The 23,151-nt window shown below is 37.2% G+C and overlaps 1 protein-coding gene across 5 annotated transcripts in view; it reads right to left on the bottom strand.

Annotated features, from left to right (window-relative positions):
* Window positions 1–23,151, bottom strand: part of Tpst (tyrosylprotein sulfotransferase) — a 276,669-nt gene that overhangs the window by 190,939 nt on the left and 62,579 nt on the right. The window lies entirely within an intron of this gene.

Raw genomic sequence — 23,151 nt, 5'->3', positions numbered from 1 at the left:
GCCCGTTGTGGGATTGGTGCAGGATAGAGGCGAAAGTAATCGCAGTTACACGATGTTGACGTTTAATGTAAGAGTGCTGTGAACGATACAGCGTGGCCACGTTTGCATTGCTACATGTGCATGAGTCTGATATTAACAGGTCGGTCGTGGATCTTAGTGAATGGGATTGCCATCCTCGCAATGTTGGAGCGAGGAGTAGGGCAATGAAAGTAAAATGAGGCCGTGCGACTTATGCACTAGTTTCATCTTGTAATATCCCTACAATGTTACTGCGGGATTCAAGTCATAAGTTTTCAGACTCTGGTACCGAATTAACCATCTCTTCATTCGCATTGACATACTTCGTGATTATTTCCTGACACGTTGATAGTAGCTTGGATTGCACGTATAATGTGTGCAAGTATCTAGATCGAAGAGTTTCGGAGGGATAAATTTGAATGAAAACGAATATCATAAAATGATAGCTGATCTCATCTGATTGTAATCGAATTTATGATCGTACCACTTCGTATTCCACAATATGTGTATACTGAGAGAAAAAAGTCATTGAATCAACTTAAAATATGTATTTGTCTCAATTCAACATCTATCGGCCTAACAAAATGCTCAGTTGATTCAATAAAATTTTCTTGAGTATTTTCTTGAATTAAGTGAGTATATTGCGATTGCTAGTTGAATCAAATGAGTATCGCGGGACTCAAATAGTCCTTTTCTTCCGTATAGTATTGAAGTAAGTCATTGAATTTCGAATGATTTTTCGATTTTCTATAACTCGAAGTACAATATTTTAGACGTATTGGCTCTTGACAATTTTTACGTATGACTAACCCTGCGCAAGTCGGTTGAATAATTGATATCGATTGTTCCCTGAGTGTTGGGAACCGTCGCATTGAAAACAACTGCACTGAGAGAAATTTTTAGTTCCGATTACCGCTCAGCCCTTAACTATTTTCATTTTTTACCCCAATCGAAAACTATAGTTCTAGGTAGAAAATGAAAATTAGTTTTATAGTTGTTACCAGAAAGTCTAGTATCCGTTACTATACTTTCTCATTACGATCACTGTTACTATATTTTCTTGTAATTGTTGCGAAAATTTAATGCTTGTGTGATTTTGCCTTGCAATTACCAAAAAAGGTTCGATAATAGCGCAAAATGGTTACGCGTACCTCGTTTATCGTAATTCCAACAATATTCAAACAGTTTTTTTTAACGATACCTGTTTTACTGAATTTTTCTAGTTACTGTAACAAATGAAATTTTTCTCAGTGCGTGTAAGGAGTGCTCCTTAATATTATAACTTTAAAGATGTTGAGATGTTGAGATGTTGAGTTCAAAGCACAGGCAACTCGAAATACAGCCCAGCAAAGATCATTACACCGGGTCGCTTGGTTTGAACAACAGACATTTCTTGTTCAGATTTATCTTTAGGGAGGCAGTGGCCACGCGATTATCTGCGAAGCAGTAGATACCGATTACGCAAGATATTTCGAGATGCGATAGAAACTACTCTGGGCTATTCTACTGGCAAAAGGTTAACACGGTCAATCAAAAACGTAGACGCATAAACCAAATTTTTGTTTTCATTTGACGAAACGACATTTGACCGTTGGTTCTAGTGAAAATTATCACCGTTTTAGAAATATTTCAATGATATTCAAGCTTCCGCGGCAAATTTATAGAGCATTAGAAATCATAATACCACAAATTTATATCTCGCTGCATAAAGCAGCTGTCCTGAAAGGAGGACGGTGGGCGTTAATGGGCTGGTAAATAATGGCCCAGACACAGGTTTGGGTATTCAGTTAAGTCACAAAGGAGAACGCGGTGAGTTAGGACAAAGTTAGCGGAGAAAAGTTTTTGCCAGATCATTCCTATATGAATGAAAAATTAATAGATTTCGTACAATATTACTAGATCAAACTGCAGCAATCATAACTCGCGTAACGTTTCAATAAGCATTGATTTGGTTACATTTATAAAAAAAAAATTGTTACAGTTTATTTCGATGCATTCATGCATATCACATCCTATTCCACGTTGCGAGGAGTTTTGTAGTTACAGCATTTTATTCAGCATGATTTTCAAAGAATGTTCGAAAGAGGAAAACAAAAGTTTGAAAATAAAAGGATTAAGTTGTAAAGAAGAATGACGACAAATATGCATCGGAACTGCTGCCGTAAAAATACGGTTCATGAGTTCGAGAACCTCATTTCATGGGAATTATTTCCCCGCGACTTCAAACGATGTTCACAGAACAATAACAAACATACCCAAGGGCTTAGAGTAACAGGACAACAGTCTGTTGTAATTTTTTAATAACTCGATTCTTTCGAAACTTATTCAAGGTTGAAATTAATCGTATAAAAATTCACTTTTTTCGACAATAACAGCGAAAATACCAGACTTATTACAAAATACTGTGGGTTCCTTTTGTAAATCATTTCAATCACTATAAAATCATGTCATTCGATCAATTCTCAACTTGAGCAAATTCATTTTTTGTATTGTATCTATTCAATTTTTCAAATGTTTCATACGATGTTTCAATTTGAACCTGAAGAAAGAAAGAAGTATTATACATATTTTCATACGAAAGCGGAGTGTCACTAGTGTACTTTCTCTCACTGGAATAGCTGGTCTCATCCCTATATCTATGATTGCAACAATTGGAACAACTAATTCTATTAATTCTTCTAATCATGCTGCAGTCAAAGTCACGTACAAGATTACTAGTAACGACGAATTTCAGGTTCCGTGATCCTGCAGCTCCTGCGATTTAATTTTTTTTTTTTTTTTTTTTCAATATTTCCAATGCAACTGTCATCACTGTGGCAAATTGTTCCTGAATAGATAACTAGGACATTATTGACGCGACACGGCGTTCACGAGTTACAGACACTCCAAAGTGAACATAGTCCAGACAGTAATTTGCGACAGTAACTTTCTGGCTGCTGTCTGAACTGCTCGCGTGAGTGGAACTTACGGAAAAATAGTCACACATAGAAACAATCGTGAGAGTACTCTCGAGAACAACTCTAAAAATTTACCTTCACGTATATACCTTACTGAAAATAGTACGCACCGAGAGAAAATATGTACAACATTTTACCATATTTCTGCAAAAGATTATAATTATATTGTAATATTAATTTTTGTGGTCCCACGGTTGTAGGAATAAAAAGTCTAGCTTGTAAATTTTAGCAATCGTAAATTTTACGCTTCGAAAGAGGTATGAATTATAATCCAATGGATTAATTTTACTATCTCCAATCGTGCAAGGAAGTATTATACAGTCATACCTTGTACAAGTCTGCCTTTACTAAATATTACATCCCGTTTAGTCGTGATTCCTTTGTGTAATCCGAACTTTTACTACATCAGACGATGAAGTTGAAGTGTATCGAGAGAAAGAAAAAAAAAAAGAGTTATCGGGATCTCTGGCAAAGGCGTGGCTTAAAAAATTGCACCTAGCGGTGAAAATATGCACTAAAGTCAGTAAGTCACGGTGTACATAAACAAATGTAGACAAGTGTGTCGGATATACGTATTTATATAAAAATACATTTTGTTTTTGTAATTTCAAAATATAAAATGAAACTTTCATCGCAGGAAATTTGTAAAATATTAATGTTTTCAGATAAACCAGTAGATAGTCCGAGTCAGTTGTTAGCGATTCGGCCTACTCGCTCAGATGTAGAAATTCGCCACCAGATAGCGCATCCGAGCGTAAAGTAAACGATCTCCGACGAGTATGAAGTTTGCAGCGTGAGCTGAAGGCAAGTTTTCCGTTCGCAACTCGTGTGAACATAGCGTAAGCTAAGAGGAGAGCTGTAATCACACGATTCAGATGTCGCACGTTTCCACGGGTGACAAGTTCTATTTTGTCCTAGAAATGTAAAAATAATCTTTAATTTGAGAAGCACCGAAAATGCCATTCACAGTGCGTGAAATGGGGAAAAGGCAAGTTACGCCTAATATCAGAGTGATTAAAATCGAGTTACTCGAGCGTGCGCATGCGCCAAATTCATTTTACCGCACTGTTTAGAAATTGGGCATTTTACGCACGATCCGCATGCTTCGAAAATCTAACTTTCCAAGCTGGTGTGGAAAAAAAGATCTATCTAAATCCCAATCTACTAGAAACTTTTCTTGCTCGAAACAGGAATCTATTGGGTCGAAATAAATTTCTATAAAATGAAATAAAATTTTCTCCCTTACGCCAAGTCAATTATTTTATAGGTTCGTAATAAAATGAAAACATTTTGGTCTAAAAAAATTCCGAAGAATTTTTATCTGAGCATAGTTACATTAATGTTACGAACATCGTGAGCCTTGAAATAGGAATACACGACAATCGTCCTACACGAGACCTCTTCCGTGGAGGAGAATCACTCAATGAAAGCAATAAAACTCAATCAATTTAAGCGAACGGTTACCGGTGTGCATGCAAGTAGATAACTTGTCGAGATCAAATAAAATTCTCATCGATTCAATTGTACGAGCGATAAAATCAGATAAACTTTTCTTGCTTCAAGCAAATGGTACTTGATCTAATGGCATATCTAATATAGCCAATAGTAAAGTAACGAACGATTACTTTTATTGAATAAAGTATTTTCTCGAGTTAAGTTCACGTGAGATAGTTCGACCTGAAGAGTATTCAGGTATTTTTGTCAACAGCATTAAGTCTAGTTTAATGTTTTTTCAACAGAAATCGATATCGAAAAGATGCATAACTAGTGACTTCGATAACTGACAAGACAATTGTGGGTTTTGGACACACGAGAAAGATTAAACAGATAAATAAAGGGGAGAGAGAAAGTAATGCTCCGATCTCGGAGCGCCGCTTCTCATCAGATCGCAGTCGGTTACTGACTCAATGGGAACTGCAATACGGCTGATCGTGAGACCAGCTGAGAAAACTTGTCGATGACCTTTTTGCGATCGATTGTATACTGCGCGAAAGAAAGCGATTCACTCCATGAACGCGCGAACGATGCTGAGTGGTGCTCTGGACCACAAGTCAGAATAAGATTGGTAGAAACGAGGGATGTTCCACGGTTGGAAAACGGTTTGAAACTGAAGGACCAGAGAGACTTCTTCACAGTCCGTACGTGATTCATCAATGCCAAGTTATTTCGTGGCGGCGCGCAATGTGCGGTGCTTTTTCTGTCAGTCTGAGTTTTTTTTTTTTTTTTGGGGGGGGGGGGGGGGAGCCATCACCAGTTTCACAGCGAAAACAGCGAGGGGACTTCGATTGACTTAGAAGTTACATCATCAAACAATTGCGTTACCGTTTGGTGGAAGAAAACACACGATCAAAGCTGCGAATAAGGAATTTTCTGCATGCTCTAAATTTTATATTCATAAAAAGGATGAATGGCATATCGTAAAACTATTTACGCCCAGACTTGACTCACTGAATATATCAACATACGTAAATATATCTGCGAGGTATTTCTGACCTGTTGCAAGGGAAAAGAAGGACTGTCAAAAAAAATCTTGCAAGAAAATTTCTGTTAACCTTACGTTAAGTCAAAAAAGTTATACAAAAAAAATTGGATCTCGTCGATTTTCTAACTATCAGGAAAAACTGGATATCGAAACTTTGACGCGCTTGATTCTTTAGAATTATGTATCAAGCGTACGCACCAAATTTTGGCAGAAAACATTTAATATAGTAGAATAAAGTCACTTTAAAAAAATGATAATAAGAAAACTATAAACTGACACAAATCGATTAAACAAGAAAACCGTAATGGAATAAGTTTCTGTTTTTTATTCAGTACAAATACTGGTAATATGTTATATGAGAAAGAAGTTATGTACCCACATACGTGTATCTTAAAATTTTCCCCATAAGTCGGGTCCCCTTCTGTTGCTTCCAACTTTCCGCTGGTTAATTTTTTACCAATTTTGTAATGCGCGGTGCTTGCTGGCATTTTACACTTTCCCTTCATCTATATACTCAATCATTGGTCTCACGTCCAATCTTGTAAAATTACATTTGAAAAGACATGTTTCGACCGCACTTCCAACTAATGACCTACATTCTATTTTGCAGTGATGAGAAGCCAAAGCTCACAATATGATCGCAATTATATTTAATAAGATTATTTTCTCATTCAGGTATTTTTCAAATTCTCTGTGTATGAGTATTTTTGTAAAATAAATATTCGATTAAGCCTATTGATAGAAAATTGAATTAAAAAATCATTCGGTTCGTCATTGTTGGCATATTTTGTACGTATAGTATACACGATGACCAATGACTTATGATTAAGGAAACGCATATTTGTCTCTTCAAAAACAAAACTGTATTTTTTGTGCTGACCGAGATTCAAAGCGTGTTCGTTCGCACTCCATCGGTTTACTATTTAAAAAAAGGAAGTCTATGATGCGAATCGGGATAGCGTTGTATTGATTTGAATTTGAAATCATTTGTTTCGCGTTAAATCAAGCATTTTACCAATTAATTTCTGTGGCAGTCACCAGATGGCGTTATATTACGTGAAATCATTTGTTTCACGTTCAATCACGGATTTTACGCAAATCGTACATATTCGGGGGTACTTTACGCCTACTATTATGAAGAAAAAACCTTTTTGCGAAAGACTACATGCAGAGAACGATGAGGACTGGATCGAGTAATATAATTGTAGAGAATGGATTCAAGAGATCTGCGCAGCTATTTTTTAATGTTCTGAACAATATATTCGTGATCACTGCAAGATTTCATGATTCTATTATTACGTTTTTTACTCGTATTTTACTATCAGTGTCCGGTACTGGGTGTCACAGTTCTGACATGTCAATACGTTCCTTAAGTGAATACGAAAATACTTTTGCGTTAGTTTTACGTTAAACAAGCAAAAAAAAAAAAAAACAGTTTTTTCTCATACTCTTCATCGCCATGAAAAGGAAAGAGTGTTTCGATTTGTCCGACAAACTTCCGCGATGATTTCGAAAACGGCCGAATGAAAAATCTGAAATTGACCAGACTTGGCAGCTAGATGAAAAAGTTTCGAAAGAAAAAATAGAGAAAAAAATTTCTGAATAATCAAAAATGTTTAAATTCTTTTTCAAAGAAATATGTAAACGGGGAAAATCAAAATCGTTTGTTTAGAAACAGTAATAAGGAGGAAAAAGCGTATATTTGTCGGTTAAACATTGAGAATTGATTCATTTCCAGTAGAACTGAAAGTTAAAAATAAACAGGACACGGTAATTTTTCATACCCATCATTTGATTGTAAAATTCTGTAAGTCTCAAATCTTGTCATCGAGCCGTTTCGAAATCATCGCTGAAGTTTGTCGGTCAGACCGACAGGCAGACGGATATTTCACTAAAAACCTGTTTCTCGGATTGTAGAGGTTCAAAAACGTAAAGATTAGTTGAAATTCGAAAAAGTGATTTTTGACCGAAACGAATATTTTTCTTACATCACAAAAGGTGATGAAAAGCAAAGATAATTTTAGATTTAACTATGTCCCCGAAAATTGTCGAAAGTTTGTTATAAATATAATAAATTTATGTATTCCACGACTTTACCAAGAAATAACGATAGGTTACTTCAAAACTAGCCATGGTTCAAGTATTGAACACGAGCAGAGTGAAAGATACAAAAATTTAAAAAGGGGCGTATTTCAAATTTTCAACGCCTTTTCCAAGAATTTAAACGCGGGTAACTTTCGAAACATTGATATCAGAGCCGTACACCGAAATAGCAGAGAATTTTTCTTCTCTTTCGTAGAAGCAGGGAGAGAAAATTCACGATGCTTATGAAAAATGTTGCCTATATTCCGAAAGCCCACCGCTTAACACGAAATTACTCAATCGATATGCTCGCAACGTGGTGAACCGATTCTCCGACAGTATTTTTTCTATTATAAAATACTGGAAAATAGCGTAGCCAGATATTACGCATTCACCAGTTGAACCGGCTCACAGAATCCAATCTCTGACGCCTTCGACACGATGAAAACTACTGGAAATACTTGTGCTTATACGTATAACTGTAGGGTGTAACGCAGAGAAGAAAGATTTATTGTTCCACTGGGATAATGGTTAGCTGTGTTGACAAAAGTTCGATAAACGTGTCGGGAAAAATTCTTTGGTGAAATACCAAGCCTGTTCGGTAACCTGAATTCATCATTGTAATCGCAATGTATCAGAGTAGCTTTTTGTTTCAGATGCTCCAACAAGATGCAATGATCTTCACGCACTTCGGTATCATTTCTCATCATCTAATCTGATACTCACGAACAGAACTTCTTTCAACCAAAGGATAAACCAGATTACGGGAATGATAAGCCAGTTATTTCTTACAAAAGGGGGCTGCATGGTGGAAGGATAAGGGTTAATTTTCTTTTTAACGATACTACTAAGCGTTATCGCTTTGTGAATTTTTTGAGGTCCAAAGCTGTGGAACCTAAGTACTACTTTCCGAAAAAATTTATTTCTGTCGAGTAACGTATGATTACGGAAAGTTATGGTATTAATAATTTAGACTTCCAAGCATGTATAATTGCGAATACACAGACTGAGGGATGTCAAACTGCCCGGGAAATGAGCAAATCACATTTCGAATGTTTTTCTTCTTCAAGAGTAATACAATTGTCTCAAATTGTAGAAATTCATAGTGTTTGCCATTGTGCTTGTGCAATCGTTAGAAAAAGGTCAGAAAATTTACGAACACAGTATAAATATACGTGAGGTTGATTAAAAGTAGTCGTACATTTTTTACGCTGTTTCTAGTGCAAGTTTCAAGGAGTAATTCAATTTCACGGAAATCGCAATTCTTTTATGGAATCGATACTTTACATGGATTGGACAGCATTCCAATCAGACAGTGGAAGTAATCGGAATATTGGTTTTTCATTCTTGATTAATATCAATATATTTGCCAGTTATGAAAAACTGTGGTCCAATCAGGTAATTATGTATTTGATGTAAGGAAACTGTTTCGTCATTAAACTACGAAACTTTTTTAATTTTGTTAGTCAGAATTGCGTTGCCGCCAATAAATTCGATGATTATTCTGTAGCTCACCAAACTTTGTGTCAGAGGAATCAAATGATTTAATTGTGCTAATTTTTGACAGAGTATTTTGCCACTTCAACAAAATATTTTATAGATTAAGGATACATTATCTGACTGCTCCGACCCATTAGAAACACACTTTGTATCCACTGAACGTTTTTAGGAAACTATTATGGACAATTCAGTAGAATTTACGTCAAAATTTTTATCGAATCACGAAACAAGTATCATTTCATCGAACTTATAATATCAATTACAAGTGAATATTTAGTTGGTTTCAAATGTTTAATTCTCAGACGATATCATACAATGATATAAATCACAAAGAACAAAACTTGACACAACACTTTACGTGATGAAAAGGGCTCAAGTACCACACCATTTGTCATTTCAAGTCTTGAGAGGAAGTTATGCCTAATTTCAAGCCTCCTTAGTTTTCATTTATTACCTAACTGATAATCTCCAAGTTGATACAAAGTTTAGGAGTTCAGTGTAGTGAGATCACGGGTAGGAGTTAGCCATGGTATCACTCTTGAAGTACGAAAAATTGTACGACGTTCGATAAATACATCGTTGTATTGTTAATCTTGTTATACCTGCAAGTATACGGTTGACAGTTTTTTTTTTTGTCTTATATTTTGCAAGGACTCGATGAGTGCCCGGTGGTCCCGGAATACTGATACACCCTGTACAACCCGAATCCTTTCTCCAAGCAAGTACGACACTGGGCACGTACCAAGCGAAGCTGTATAAATATGTAACTACATCCGAGCGGCCTCAACTCACAGTGCAAAACGCATTTTTGCTCGCACGAAATTCAATTTTTTTTCTCGTTTCACGCGTTCCTCTTTTACCATTCGCCTATACTGCCGAAGACACAGCTGATCAGTAGTCAGCTGGCAGAGCTGACTCTGTGTAAAAAGGGCGACCTTCAAAACCGTCAGGGCAGCTAACGATAAAAGATAACAGCAAACACTGAATGACTCCGTATAGCGGGGTCAACCTTTTTCGAACACTTTTCCCTTTACGTTAGGGTAACCATCTGAGCTGAGATTACTCTTACAGTTAAGCATGTTGCAACATCACGAATGAATATTGATTCGTGAGAAATTCATTAGCAGTACAAGTTGATTAAGAGAGGACCCTACCGATTCTCAAAACTTCTACATTTTTCTTCAAATTGAAATTCCGTTTTAATTATCAGAATTTATTCAAAATGCCCAAGAAAATAGGTGGTTGAACTTGATGATTCGTTGAAAATTATAGAAGTCACAGCTTAGGATATAGTATAAAAATACCAAATTTCGAAACACGCCCTGCGCATGAAGAATGCTCGGATCACATTCGATGTAGTTTCAGATCGGAGAACCAGTTTCTTAGAAACCGTAGTTCGAACTTGGCGTCTAAAATTTTGAGCATTTTCAACGTCACGAGTATCTGGAATCATACATTTCTTTTGCACTGTAAAGAAATCGATACTAACGTTTGTGTATAACATATGTGGGAAGGTAGGTGCCAAATTAGAACTCAATCGGAGAAAAACGCATGCGCAAGCGTTTCGAAGATCAAGCAATATAGTTTTGAGTGAATCGTACTTTGGTGAAAACAGAAACAAAAATGACCAATTCTCTTGAATGTCTAGTCCAAAAAGAAAAAGAAGATGACTAATCATATTTGGTACACTGCGCCTTCCTAGATTGAATGCTGTTTCTTCTCAAGTATTACTAGAATGAACTAAAAGATCATTTTCATTAGTCTCACCTGACTCCGATGACAGCGTCGAAGCAAAAGGTTCGAGCTTTCTTTTGCTCGTTGTAGCTTTTGCAGTTGATGGATGATGAGAGTTTGATGTCGATGGTAGTGATGCACAATCAACAACGGACCAGGTTGCATTGCATTAAGGGGGGGGGTCGTTAATTCGGTGAAAAAAAAGACACTTTTTAAAATTTTTTTTTACAAGATACAAGCAATGTGTTTTAAATTAACTGATTACAGTATTGCAGAGTAAAATAATAGAAATCAAATAATCAGAAAATATTCTTGAAATATTACTCTACAATACTGTCCTCCCCATCGGTTTTCAATCGTTCTTTTAGCAGCCTCGATCCTTGCAGTTCGACGTCTTTTCCGCTTATGCCATCGCTGCATCGTGACCTCGTAGAATCCACAGTCAAGCTGCACTTTGTGTTGTTTTTTTGTAAGCAATGTGTAAAAATCACAAAATGCAAAGAAGCGTACACTTGCTGTCAGCTGTCACTTACGCGCCCATTCGAAGTAAACCAACCTCACATCCAGAAACAAACAAAACGTGCGACAGATAGACTGCGCCCTCTGTGCACCGATCTGAAGCCGTGACGAGAAAGAAAGGACAACGTCTGCGGGCATTCCCTCTCGCTCTAATCGATGACTTGGCGGGGTGAACACATAGACGTATAAAAGTATACCTCCCCGCTTGTTTTACCGCTTTCGAAGAAAAAGAACAATATTGGTAAACTGTTTCGTAACTTTAAAAAAATAGCCTTTCTCGATAAACGATTTATTAGTTGAATAATATCCATAATAAATCAATGAAAGCATACAATTCATCATTTTTCGGAGGAATCGGCTGAAAAATAGTGGTACTGTTTTTCCCAACTCAAATTACATGAGAAAATTCTACTTTTGTATACGATAATTAGAAAATTATGATTTCAATGGATGTAAACTTGAAAAATACCCGTCTAGCCCATTGAAAATGGTTTGTTAGCTGAAAACTGTGATTCACTGGGTGGGGATGGGTCCCAAGATAATTTTTTCCGCCAAAAAACCCAAAATCAATTTTTCGACAGATTTTGGTCAAAATTTCGGTAGGATCCGCCCTTAACTGTCTACCCCATCTAGGCTTCACAGTGCTCAATCAGAGTAATTTAAGGGGAAATAGGGGAAAGCTTTGTGAAATAGAGGGGTATTACGGTTCCAATATTTTTTTACAAGAGTAACCAAATAGAGCAAAATTACGAACACACTAGGGTGTCTGTTATTGTAGTCGTTTCGAAATTTTTTCGATTGCACCCGAAAATTATATTCATTTTAAAAATCCAAAAAGTTCATTGTCGGATAATATTAACACCTGCTGAGGGCAATTCAAATTTTGAATGTAATATAAAATGAAATTATCGATGTATTTGAATTTTTTTATTTTCATACACTAAAATGGATTGAAAAATCGATTTTTTGTTTGAGAATAACGTTTACATTTCCAACTTTGTTACATATAGATATAAAGTAATTTAGGTTAAACGAATTGAACCGTAAAAATTATGACTTTGTGAAATATAAGAGTTGTTCGATCTAATTATTTTTTTTTCTTTTATTGTTCTTATGGTTAGTTGAAAGTACTAATATTGTTCTTAAGCATAAAATTGATTTTTCAATTCATTTTAGTTTATGGAAAAAATGTGAGTGAGTGAAAAAATAGGGGGGCAGTGAGTGAAAAATTGGCTGCTTCAGGGTACATTTAGGGGTAACCTTCAGTTTTAGAGTACTTATCAGGCATCTAATCGTATCGTTGGGGGGAAGGAACTTTAGGATCGATACCCGTCGAAGTGTTGGAAAGGGCATCAGGTCTGGCACCTGCACCGCTCGAGGGAGTCGACCGATAGTTCGATTATTCAAATTTTCAGGCGCCTTAGTACATCTTGTTTCAGAGAGAGTTTCGATCGAGCAATGACAATTCTTGCACTTAAAATTGCAAGTATTTCGAGAATATTAACTTAACACTCTTGAATTAAGAGCATACGAAATTCTCGACTATTCAAGTTTGCTCCATTATGAACATCTGAAAAATGCAATTGGTTCTCATCATCTTCAAGAGCTCATTTTTATGTAACTGTAATGGAAACGACGCACAGTAGTCGTAAATCAATTTTAACCAGCCATAATTGTTAACTTCATTTCATCGTCATATTTGCGATGCAATGTTCCAAATATATTTTCGGAGGTTCTTTGACAGATTTCACTTTTGTTTTTTCAATGTTTTCATGATAAATGTGAACGAATTGAAACTTCACTTTTGGGCACACCGGACACCTTGGGCACAGGTTTGATCGAATTTAGTACTGTCCACGCCCTTTCAACGTGGACAGATAATTTTTTTAAATTCCGCATTTGACGGATTACACGAATTACTCGTGTATGAAGAAGAAGGAATGGTGGAACTTTTGGGAAGATATCGTGCTGGTGATGATTTATGCGAACGTCATAAAATGTTTTATTATTACCGGTTTTTTCAATCATGCGATTCAGTTACCTGAAAATGCTTAAAAAAATTCAGGATTTTCCATGGAATATAAAAAACTGGCAATAAAAAAAAAAAGAAGAAAAAAAGGGTGCCGCTATTATGGCTACTGTGACTGAAAGGGTTCAGAGACAAAACTTCGTTCAATAAACTAGTATTGAAATAAATTTTTCTTTCATCAATCTACGTATAAAGCATGCGAATTCTAGGTGAAGTCGTTGAAATCATGCGTCAAGTTATCGTGCGTTATTGTGGAAACGAATATCCCACGTGACATCGACAACGTTACGGGATTTGCATGTCCAGTTAAACGGTGTATTGTCGGTATTCGCGAACCTGCATTCGACACTTGGAATTACATTGAATATACACGAAGAAAATAGTTACATTCGTCACACGCAGTAGTCGCCACGGAGATGCTTGTGACGCGAACAAGTACGAATACAGCAGTCGAGTACCAGGCGAGTGCAATAACTTTTCCGAGTCAGCAGTCAACGATCTGTGGGAACGAATCCTCTGGATCCCTGACTGTGTAAGGTGTCGCCTGCACGTAAGCATCGGCGCGTAATACGCGTGATGTATGCCTTCGGCGGGTCACGGATATACGATTCAGCGTCGCTACGCCCCTCGGGATTGTCGGATGACCCGGACGGATACGGGGTAGGGATTTCGACCCATGGGATATACCGCACACGTGGTGTCGTGACACGCGTGCGACCCTGATACACCCGGGGAATCGCAAACGTGTTACGTTTTTCTAACGGAAGGCCTAGATACTCCGATGTGTACCTACGGATCACCCAGGCGACAACGTTAAGCCTCGAGATTCAACGGCGCGAAAGGTGAGTACACGCCGGTATCGTCATGGGTGTTTGGTTTGTACGTAGGTATACCTATGACATGTACATTTAGGGACTATGAATCTGAGGCGGGTAATTTTTTACACCAGACAATTATGTTGGCAACGCGAAGAATCCTGCAGCGCCATAGTCGGCCAAGCGCGAAACAAACTCAATCTCGATAAACATAACATAACCTATGACCGTCGAATCTGACCTTAGAATACCGCGGGGATAATGATTTGTTGGATTGCACGTCAGATTAAGTTTGTTCCGCGCTCGGCCGACTATGGCGCTGCGGGTTTCTCCGTGTTGCCAACATAACTGTCTGGTGTAAAAAATTAGCCGTCTCAGATTCATTGTCCCCAAGTGTACACCTACCATATTCCTTGCGGTAAACATTGCATACTTGAATTCTGGGGTAAGTTGAAAGAATGTGACTTCAAATTTGCGGCTGAATTTTTTCAGAATGCAGATCTACCTTACCTGTGAGGATTCACGATGTGGAAAAACAACGGTAAAACGGCAGAGAACAGAAATATTTTACGAAAGTAGACAAAGTATGAATGTTATGTAACCATCTTCAGGCTACAGAAAGATATAAATGTTTAATTAGACATTCATCTAAGTTTAAACTGTTTCAAATTTAGAATAGATTAGTAGATCGACAGAAATGTTCCTTTGATAAATTTAACGATGGTTAATGGTATTAGTATAAAAAATAATATTATGCTTTGATTTTTTGTTGACATGTGACACCTCAAGAACGAGGTTATATGTACGGAGAAATATATAGTACTAATACCAAAAGGGCATATAATTTTTTTTTTTTTCATTGCCAATCGTTCCGTAGACTTATTTTGAAGCAAAATTTGGAAAAGAAAATTTTAAATCCATAAGGGCGTATATCGCTCATTCCATGTCAAATCGAAGACTAAATTATGATTAATAATTCCGATTTTTTTTCTCAAGTTTTGTAGACGTATTTTCTTGATCTTCGAAAACTCGAAGTAAAAAAAACGGATCCGTGGATAGATCCGTTTCGCGATCTCTTCTAGAATGTTCGAGATGTTTCGAGAAAACAAAGATGATGCGCGGCACTTTAATATACCATTCATTTACTCCACGGCAAAACGGAAAAATTGAAGTAAAAATCACATCGTTCGTAAATGTGTGAGAAAAATAAATATAGTGTCCGTTTGAGTTCTGTTTCCAAATTTTCATTGCTTCTTTAGAATTGCAGTGGGAACACGATGATATTTGTTTAAAAATTTTAAGTTGGTGAGTTGCTAATGAAAAATGCTAATGAAATTTATAAAAAAAATGAATAACAATTTGTTAACGTCAAACGCAAATTTGAAATATACTACTACATAAATGCCTCGAGATTTTCAAAATCGACCTCTTGCATTTTTTTGTACAACTAATGGATTCGACGATACAGTAGTTTGAATGTTCGCAGGAGCGAAGTTTTTTGTTTTCTGTGCATACATTATCATCTTTTAAAAAAATCGCAAATTTTTTTTCGCAAAACATGACTTCCATTATTTCATATGTAGAATGCTTCTGAAAAAAAAAAACTCGACTCATGAATCATAATTTAGTGTTCGGTTTGACATGGAATCAGCGATATCTAAGTTCAAATCCAAAAGGGCGTATATTTTTTTTCGATATTTAACTGGAATCTACGGAATTGTTACGTTCGGCGTTCCACCACACGTCTTCTCTAATGTTCTTCGACCACCTCTCGCCTCTACGTGCCAACTCTTCCACATTCCTCGCAGTAACGTTACAGTCTCCAGCATGTCCTCCTATTTCTATCCAGGCTCACACCGCTCGCTATCGCCCTTACTCTGCTAATTCTATTCCTCACTATTCTAGATTTTCGCACCGTGGACTCGCACTCTTTGTCCCAATACACTTGAACACCAACCTTCGTCAAATCAACTTCTACCCCAACGTACGATATATACACTTCTATTCCATCCTCCATCAAATACACTCCAATTCCGACATTGAAACAATCCTGTTCGTTCAACTATGCACTTAAATTCGTCACTATTCCAATAAAGTATTTATAAATTCAATCATAAACCTTCCTTATATCAATTGTTACTCCTTCCTCCATTCCTTGACTCGAGAATAATTACGAGATCGAATCCAAAGGTGCCCGAAACAACATATATTGTAATAAAAAATTATATACTTTTTTACTCAGATAGCTCTCTAAAGCCAACAGGACGTATAAATAAGTACAAGCCATTTTGGCATTAGCACCGCGATGTACGAAATGATTTACAAGTCATTGTTTTCAATGATAGGTGATGTTCGTTACGAAAATTTGTAGTAGTTTCATTACAGATAGAATATTATGCATAATTGTTACCGGCAGAGAATGGTTTTGTATATGACTCGCCATCGTCCAGTAAAATCATGAAGAATATCGTACGGCTTGGGTGCGATGGTATGCTGATTGCGTACAATTCGATCATAATAAGCTGAGTTTGTGTGGAATATAAATGCATGGATTACTGATCAAATTTAAAAGGTACCCACATTAAGCAGCGCTGATGGGCGTATACATAACTCTCACACCCAAGCGCACCAAAAACGTGCGTGAAGGAGAGCGCAACTATGGCGTATAAGCCCCACGTGGCACGTGCACATGGGGATAATGATTCCCAGACGGTTAATTTTTGGGCCAAGTCGATTACGTTGGCAATACAGACACTTGACCGAAGTATTGTAGAGTCGGAACTGACTGATTGTGAACCTAGTTCCCATTTGAGAAAAAAAGGTGCAAATTGGTTCGGACGCGGAAGTCAAACGGAAATTTAGGGGTAAGTAGTGGCCAGAACAGATAACTTGTATGGAATAATGGATGTTGGAATTGTAGGCGAATCAAGTTTCGACCCGAGTAAGGCCCCTTCTCACAATGATATATACATTTATTTACATTGCTAAAAATAATAGAAAGGAAGAACGAATAAGGATCCAATCTTGGGACCGTATGGGACCCCACGTTGGGATTTGTTTTCTATAGTGATCCATAATAATGATTGTTACATTTTTATTTTATTTTTTTGTCTTACGCAAGAATAATTAAGAATATAGTATTTAGACACAGTAATTACGGTAAAGTACTGAGTAAATGATCGCGTCTAACGTCGTAAAAGCGTTCTTGTCATATCCATATAGGTCCAAGATTGGATCCTTATTCATTCTTCCTTTCTTTTGCTCTTGGCAGTGGGAATAAATGTATACATCGTTTTGAGGAGGGAGCTTACTCGGGTCGAAAAGTTAACGAAAAAATGATGTGACGTACTTCATTGACTTACAATTCCAATATCTATTACTCCACTACATCAGCGAAGTCAAGACTTCAATATTCTTCGGAGATCCTGTGCAACCGGCTTGACTGATCGCAAAAATTGTATGCACCGGTAGTGAGCGCGATGAGCCGTAAGCGAAAAGAGTGATTACATGGAATTCCTGCACTACATGGAACCAGCTATAAGGGTGTCCGTTTGACTCGCACGTTGCCAGGGGCTGAAGCGATACTACAAGCTAGTTGTATACGAGAAGAAACGATGGTATTAAACCACCGAGAGGTCAAATCCGCTCGGTACAGAGGTGCCGGTTTTTCGTAAATGTCACAAGTGACCGTAAGAAGTTCTTCTACTTTGCCGAGAGTCAAGAAGACGACTTACAGTTTCGAAGAGGATGCGGCTAACAATAAAAGAGTGTTACATATCGAAGTGGTTCAAGGTCAGATAAAAGGTCGAGACAATTTTATGATGTTGCAAATACGCGCAGACGCCTAGATTGTCACCAATGGTCGAAGCCACGAGCGTCACGTCAACTGTAAATAAATTAAAGAGAGACTGGAAACTTGCACGTGTTGAAAAGGCGAATGAGAGACAACTTGAGCACAAAGGTGACTTGTGGTGAGTTCATGTCCCTTAACTTGAGTCAAGACAAATTGAAGTTAAGTTGTCCAAAAAAAAATTAATATCATCACTCCCTCACCGAAATAATTGTACTACACCGAATATTTTTGAAGCTCTGCCTCCCCCATCATCCTTTCCGCCACAACATTAAGGTTTTTTTGCTCTATACTCGGTCATTATAGATTAACACAACACTTGTAATTTTAACAATGGTAATAATATTGATAAAAGTTTTTTTATTCATCAGATAACATTCTCATGCTAGTCATTTTGACATGGTTTCTACTTATAGTGCATGTATGAAATTCACTGATATTGAGTATTGTAGCTTTTTTTTCGCCTAAAACATTGCTTACAGTATTGAAATTTACCTACATTCATTACCACACTGGGAAAAGTATCTGGAGTGGATATTACTTTATTCTATGGAGAAAATGAACTCGGATTTCGATAAATATCTTATGTAGGTCAATCAACCATGGCCATAACAACTACCCCCGTGTTCATGCAAAGTATCCAACATTTATTGCAGAAGAATGTCAACTCAACTATGTAAAATACTGAGATAAATTATACGAATAGTCAAATCAACTACATCAGTAGTCAAATCTTTCTACTACTGTTCAATAGTGAGATTCCCGACGTCACTTTTCTCGGTATAGTATACTATATTATCAGCGAAAGTTTGATATTCCTGTTATTTATTCATATGAATGTGAATTTCGATTTTTTTAACGCTGCTAATGCAGGGAATCATTAATTTTGTCTGAATTGCGGTGCCGTTAATCTGCAGGCAGCTTAGCGATTACCCTTTCACGAGCTGGGGTATTTTAATAGATGGTACGTGAACGTCGAAACCTGAATCCCGGTTCAGGTAAAATTTTATTGGGTACCGCAGATATCAAATTTCACCATAACCCATTAGCCGTCTGCGAACGTGTGGGCTCTGAATAGCTGCGTACATATTATTACCAAAAATAGTACCAAAATCACGGTGTATTAGTTTACAATATTAATAGACACATATCGAATTTTCAAAACCACCAGTTTGTCCGTAACTGTAATCCCATGAATCAATAATGTTAAACGGAAGAACTTTAAATCCATTCGCGTACTTGCATTCCTACCCAAACCAATTCCCATGGTAAATCTCGATGTGGAAATTACGTACTCGAATATTTGTAATGATGGTTAATGTGAGAAAACGAATTGAAAAGATTTCATTGAAAGTCCATCGAATTAAAGTTGAGTAAAATCACATGAAGTCCTTTCAAGTCTTTGTAGGTTTCCGGACTTTCTTGAAGTCAGTACTGTACATTGTATGACAAGTGCGGAAAGTAGACGATATCTAAACGAGTTAGATTTGTGGCACGAGTCGAAAATTAGTGCTGTAACTCACACGAATCAGAGATCGCCTATCCACACGTGACAAACACGTTATGTTTCATAATTCTTGTGAAGGAAAGTTTAATTTGGGCCGCACCAAAGGTGCCATTGGTAGCGTGTGAAATTTAGCTTATGTAACTCACGTCGATGGCATGGCCCCTGATAATAATGCATGAAATCAAATTATTCGCTAGTGCACGTGCGCCAGAAAAGCCTAGTGTGGAAAGTCGAACATTTCGATCGTGCGTAAGCACCAATTTTTCAGAAATATGGTACTTCATAATACGCACGTCCACGGGATTCGAAAATTAAGCTTTCGAGGCAGATTTCGTATAAAAACTGTTGCGGTATAAAAAACGGTTGCAATACCTGCTTGGAAAGTGTGATTTTCAGCATACGTAAGCTACTTTATTTCTCAACAGTACAGAAATAAGAAGCTGGCGCATACGCACATTCAAAATGTTCTATTTTCCACACCAGAACTTTTTTGGCTGGTGACCGGTTTGCATGTAACTCGAGGTTGCGCGCTGCCATTGGCACTTTCAGTACTTATTAGGTAAACTTTCTTCACAGTAACTGCAAATAACATCGTGTCACACCTGCCGATACTGGTCCATGGATTCGTGGTCCTGGTAAGCAGACTGGTACGATAACAAAACTTGTGCAGATATCGCTTACTTTCCACTCTTATGACATAATATACTTTTTGAGTCATATTGTCCTTCGAACTCGATTAAAGCTGTCCGAAGTCGTCTCAAGTCCTTCAAATTGTTTCTGCAAATAGGAATGTTTCAAGACATATAATAATCACGTACTCTCCCTCGTTCCTCTGATCTCCTCCTCATCTTCTTTCTGCGCACCGATTTCAACTTATGTCATTCGGCATTTTGTCGAATTTAAAAGTAAAATACATGATTAATACATAAATATTATAGAATTTCACATTGATTTAATTATAAGTCTGGCTTAATTTCAGTACAGGTGGTCATTTCATTTTATATTGCTGGGCGTTGGAAAGTTTAGTAATCCCTGAACTCTCGCTCAATGTTTCAAATATAACGTAAAAATTTGATTCAGCCGTATTGTTGTCTTGGTGGCATTATTTGCTGAAAGGTGTGTTTAATAAGTAACGTAGTACCGAGATGCTTTTGAAAAGCTATATTTCGTGTCTAATGTACCAGTATACGATCAGCTGTATATACCTACACACGACTGCATAAGTACATAATTGATTGCCTGTGGCGAGTTTACAATTGCCATCCATGAAATGATCACCGATAAATTATCGATCAGTTTAGATCATAAAGTGAGTGTTGTGTAATACTTCATCCTGTAAATAATTGGCAATATTAGCTTAGATAAACAGTCATTTGCATAAAATTGAGATTTGCCGGCGATGTGTTTACAGTGATATAACTATGGTTGGTTCAATTGGTAATTGCATAATTTCATCACTATCCACTGTGGTATAGGTGACATGTTGTGATCGACTGTACATATACTCGACATACGTGTAATGCTCGTCTGCCCACAAGAATCGTTTGACACTGCACTGAGAGAAAAGTAATTGATTCGACAAAATTTTGTTAGACCAACGGAAGTATCGTATTTTGTTGAATTAAGTAAGAAGTATATTGTGTTCGCTACTTTTGTTGAACCAAACAAATATCACTTGACCCAAATAATCCTTTCCCTTCGTGTAGTTGATTTAATGGTGAAAACTGATACCAATGAAATTCCAGATAAGAATATAGAGCAGTGAATTATGCACGAAATTCACCACGCGATTAAGATTCACGGTTGCGCGGATCCGTTTCGACACAGAAGCGGACAGTTATTACTCTACACGTATCTAGGGGTATAAGGTATAAGGTGGTCGTAGTTCGTATTCCTCGATTGAGCCAAGCGCCGATGTAACCTAATTATCTAAGTTAACTAATAGGGACTTCATGCTGGGATGTATTTGGCATCTATATTGCAGCCACCGGGTCTAGTGCAAGTGTATATCACGACTACCTATAGCCGATGCCGTAGGAAGCCCAAGACTCGAAGCATTAGTAGATCTAACTATGTCTGAGCTACACAGAAACCTATTAGCGTACTTATACAAGTTATACCTGGTAGTTGTCTATCAAGTCGGAGGCGTAAATGCTGGTTAAACTCATTACATACAAATGAGAAATTATTGCCACGGTGCTGCGTGTACGGTAAAACGACCAGGCAATGATCGCATTCATCGACCCTTATAATTAAATTCACGAATCAACCCTACACAAGTTTACTCTCTCATCCATTTGCGGAGCACTTGCTACTTGGCTTTAAAGCTAAAACCATTCTTTCTTGACACATAAAAGTTATAAGGTTAATTAATAATTGGATTATTGAATGAATAATTGCTTGTAGCAGAAGCTCAACTACGTGCAACCTATCATATTTGTCGAACCCCTACTCTCCTACCAACTCAATAAACATTTTCGTTTCTGTACGTAGTAATACAGTTTGTACGAGTATTGATAAACGTGCAGCAAATATGCAAACACTTTTTTTAACGATATATTGCCTGCCTCCACGAAGACTGTGTTCTCTTTTTTTTTTGTGCTAGGCGAATAGTGCCGTAGTTAATATTAATCGTAAGTTAAAATCAGTGGCCAGTGGCGGTCAGCGCGTTCGAATAATATTTTTTTGTTGTGGTTAATTTTGTTTATTATTTACCGAAAGTGCAAAAAGGTATAGCCAACGACCAGGGAAGCTGATGATAATTGAGAAGCGTGTTGATCACGTCAGGTGCCCAACAAAATGTCGCAATATTTTTTTGTAAGATCAATTTTTCAGCATTCATCGCTGGTCGCAAGAAAAAAAAAAAAAAAAAAAGGGAACACTGTAAGTTTCTGGCAAACTTCTCCGGGTGAACCAAGGGCATCGAAAAATCGAAGATCCGCCGTCAGGATACATACGGGACAGTTAAAAATTTTATATTGGGAGTTCAATTTTCAATAGATGTAACATATGCTTACAACCACAAGTATTTAAAAATGCTGCTGACAAGTCTTAATTATCGTCAACCATGGGAGTTTTTTGAAAATTACTTTACGATTCAATGTCCACTGAAATCTACAAATTTATCTACGGCCGAGAATTAGGAAAATTTCATGTTCATTCCACGACAGATTGAAAAATATCAAATATTTTAATCATTTGATACGTACTGCAGAAGTTACTAAGTATACTTGCTGAACCATTGGCCACACAACTGTTTGTTTCGCGCGAAATTTCTGTTTGCGAAACAAGTTTTAATTGAATACATAATTAATTGTAGATATCGAGCTAAGAAGCTGTAGTTCCAGCTTTGACAGTTAATACTGCGAGATTGAAGGGTAAAGTTTGGAACTAGACAGAGTTCAGCAGTCCTCAGTTGCTAATACGCCAGATAAGCTTGATTTCCATCACCTCGCCGCTAGCTGGGATGATAACTTCGAATGGGGTTTCTCGAGCGAATGAAATCTCCAGTAACCAAATGAGAAATGCTTCAATTATTGGCAACCATCCAATTTCTCTTATGGTTATATCCAAATCGCAACCTCGAAGTCATCGGCGAAAATTTTCGGGTAATACCACCCAAGCATCACACAAGTACTTGTATACGAGGCATTCCACA

The sequence above is a fragment of the Neodiprion pinetum genome, chromosome 4 (genome assembly GCF_021155775.2).
Source record: "Neodiprion pinetum isolate iyNeoPine1 chromosome 4, iyNeoPine1.2, whole genome shotgun sequence".
Classification (NCBI taxonomy): domain Eukaryota; kingdom Metazoa; phylum Arthropoda; class Insecta; order Hymenoptera; family Diprionidae; genus Neodiprion; species Neodiprion pinetum.
This window is presented reverse-complemented; position numbering and strand designations above follow the sequence as displayed.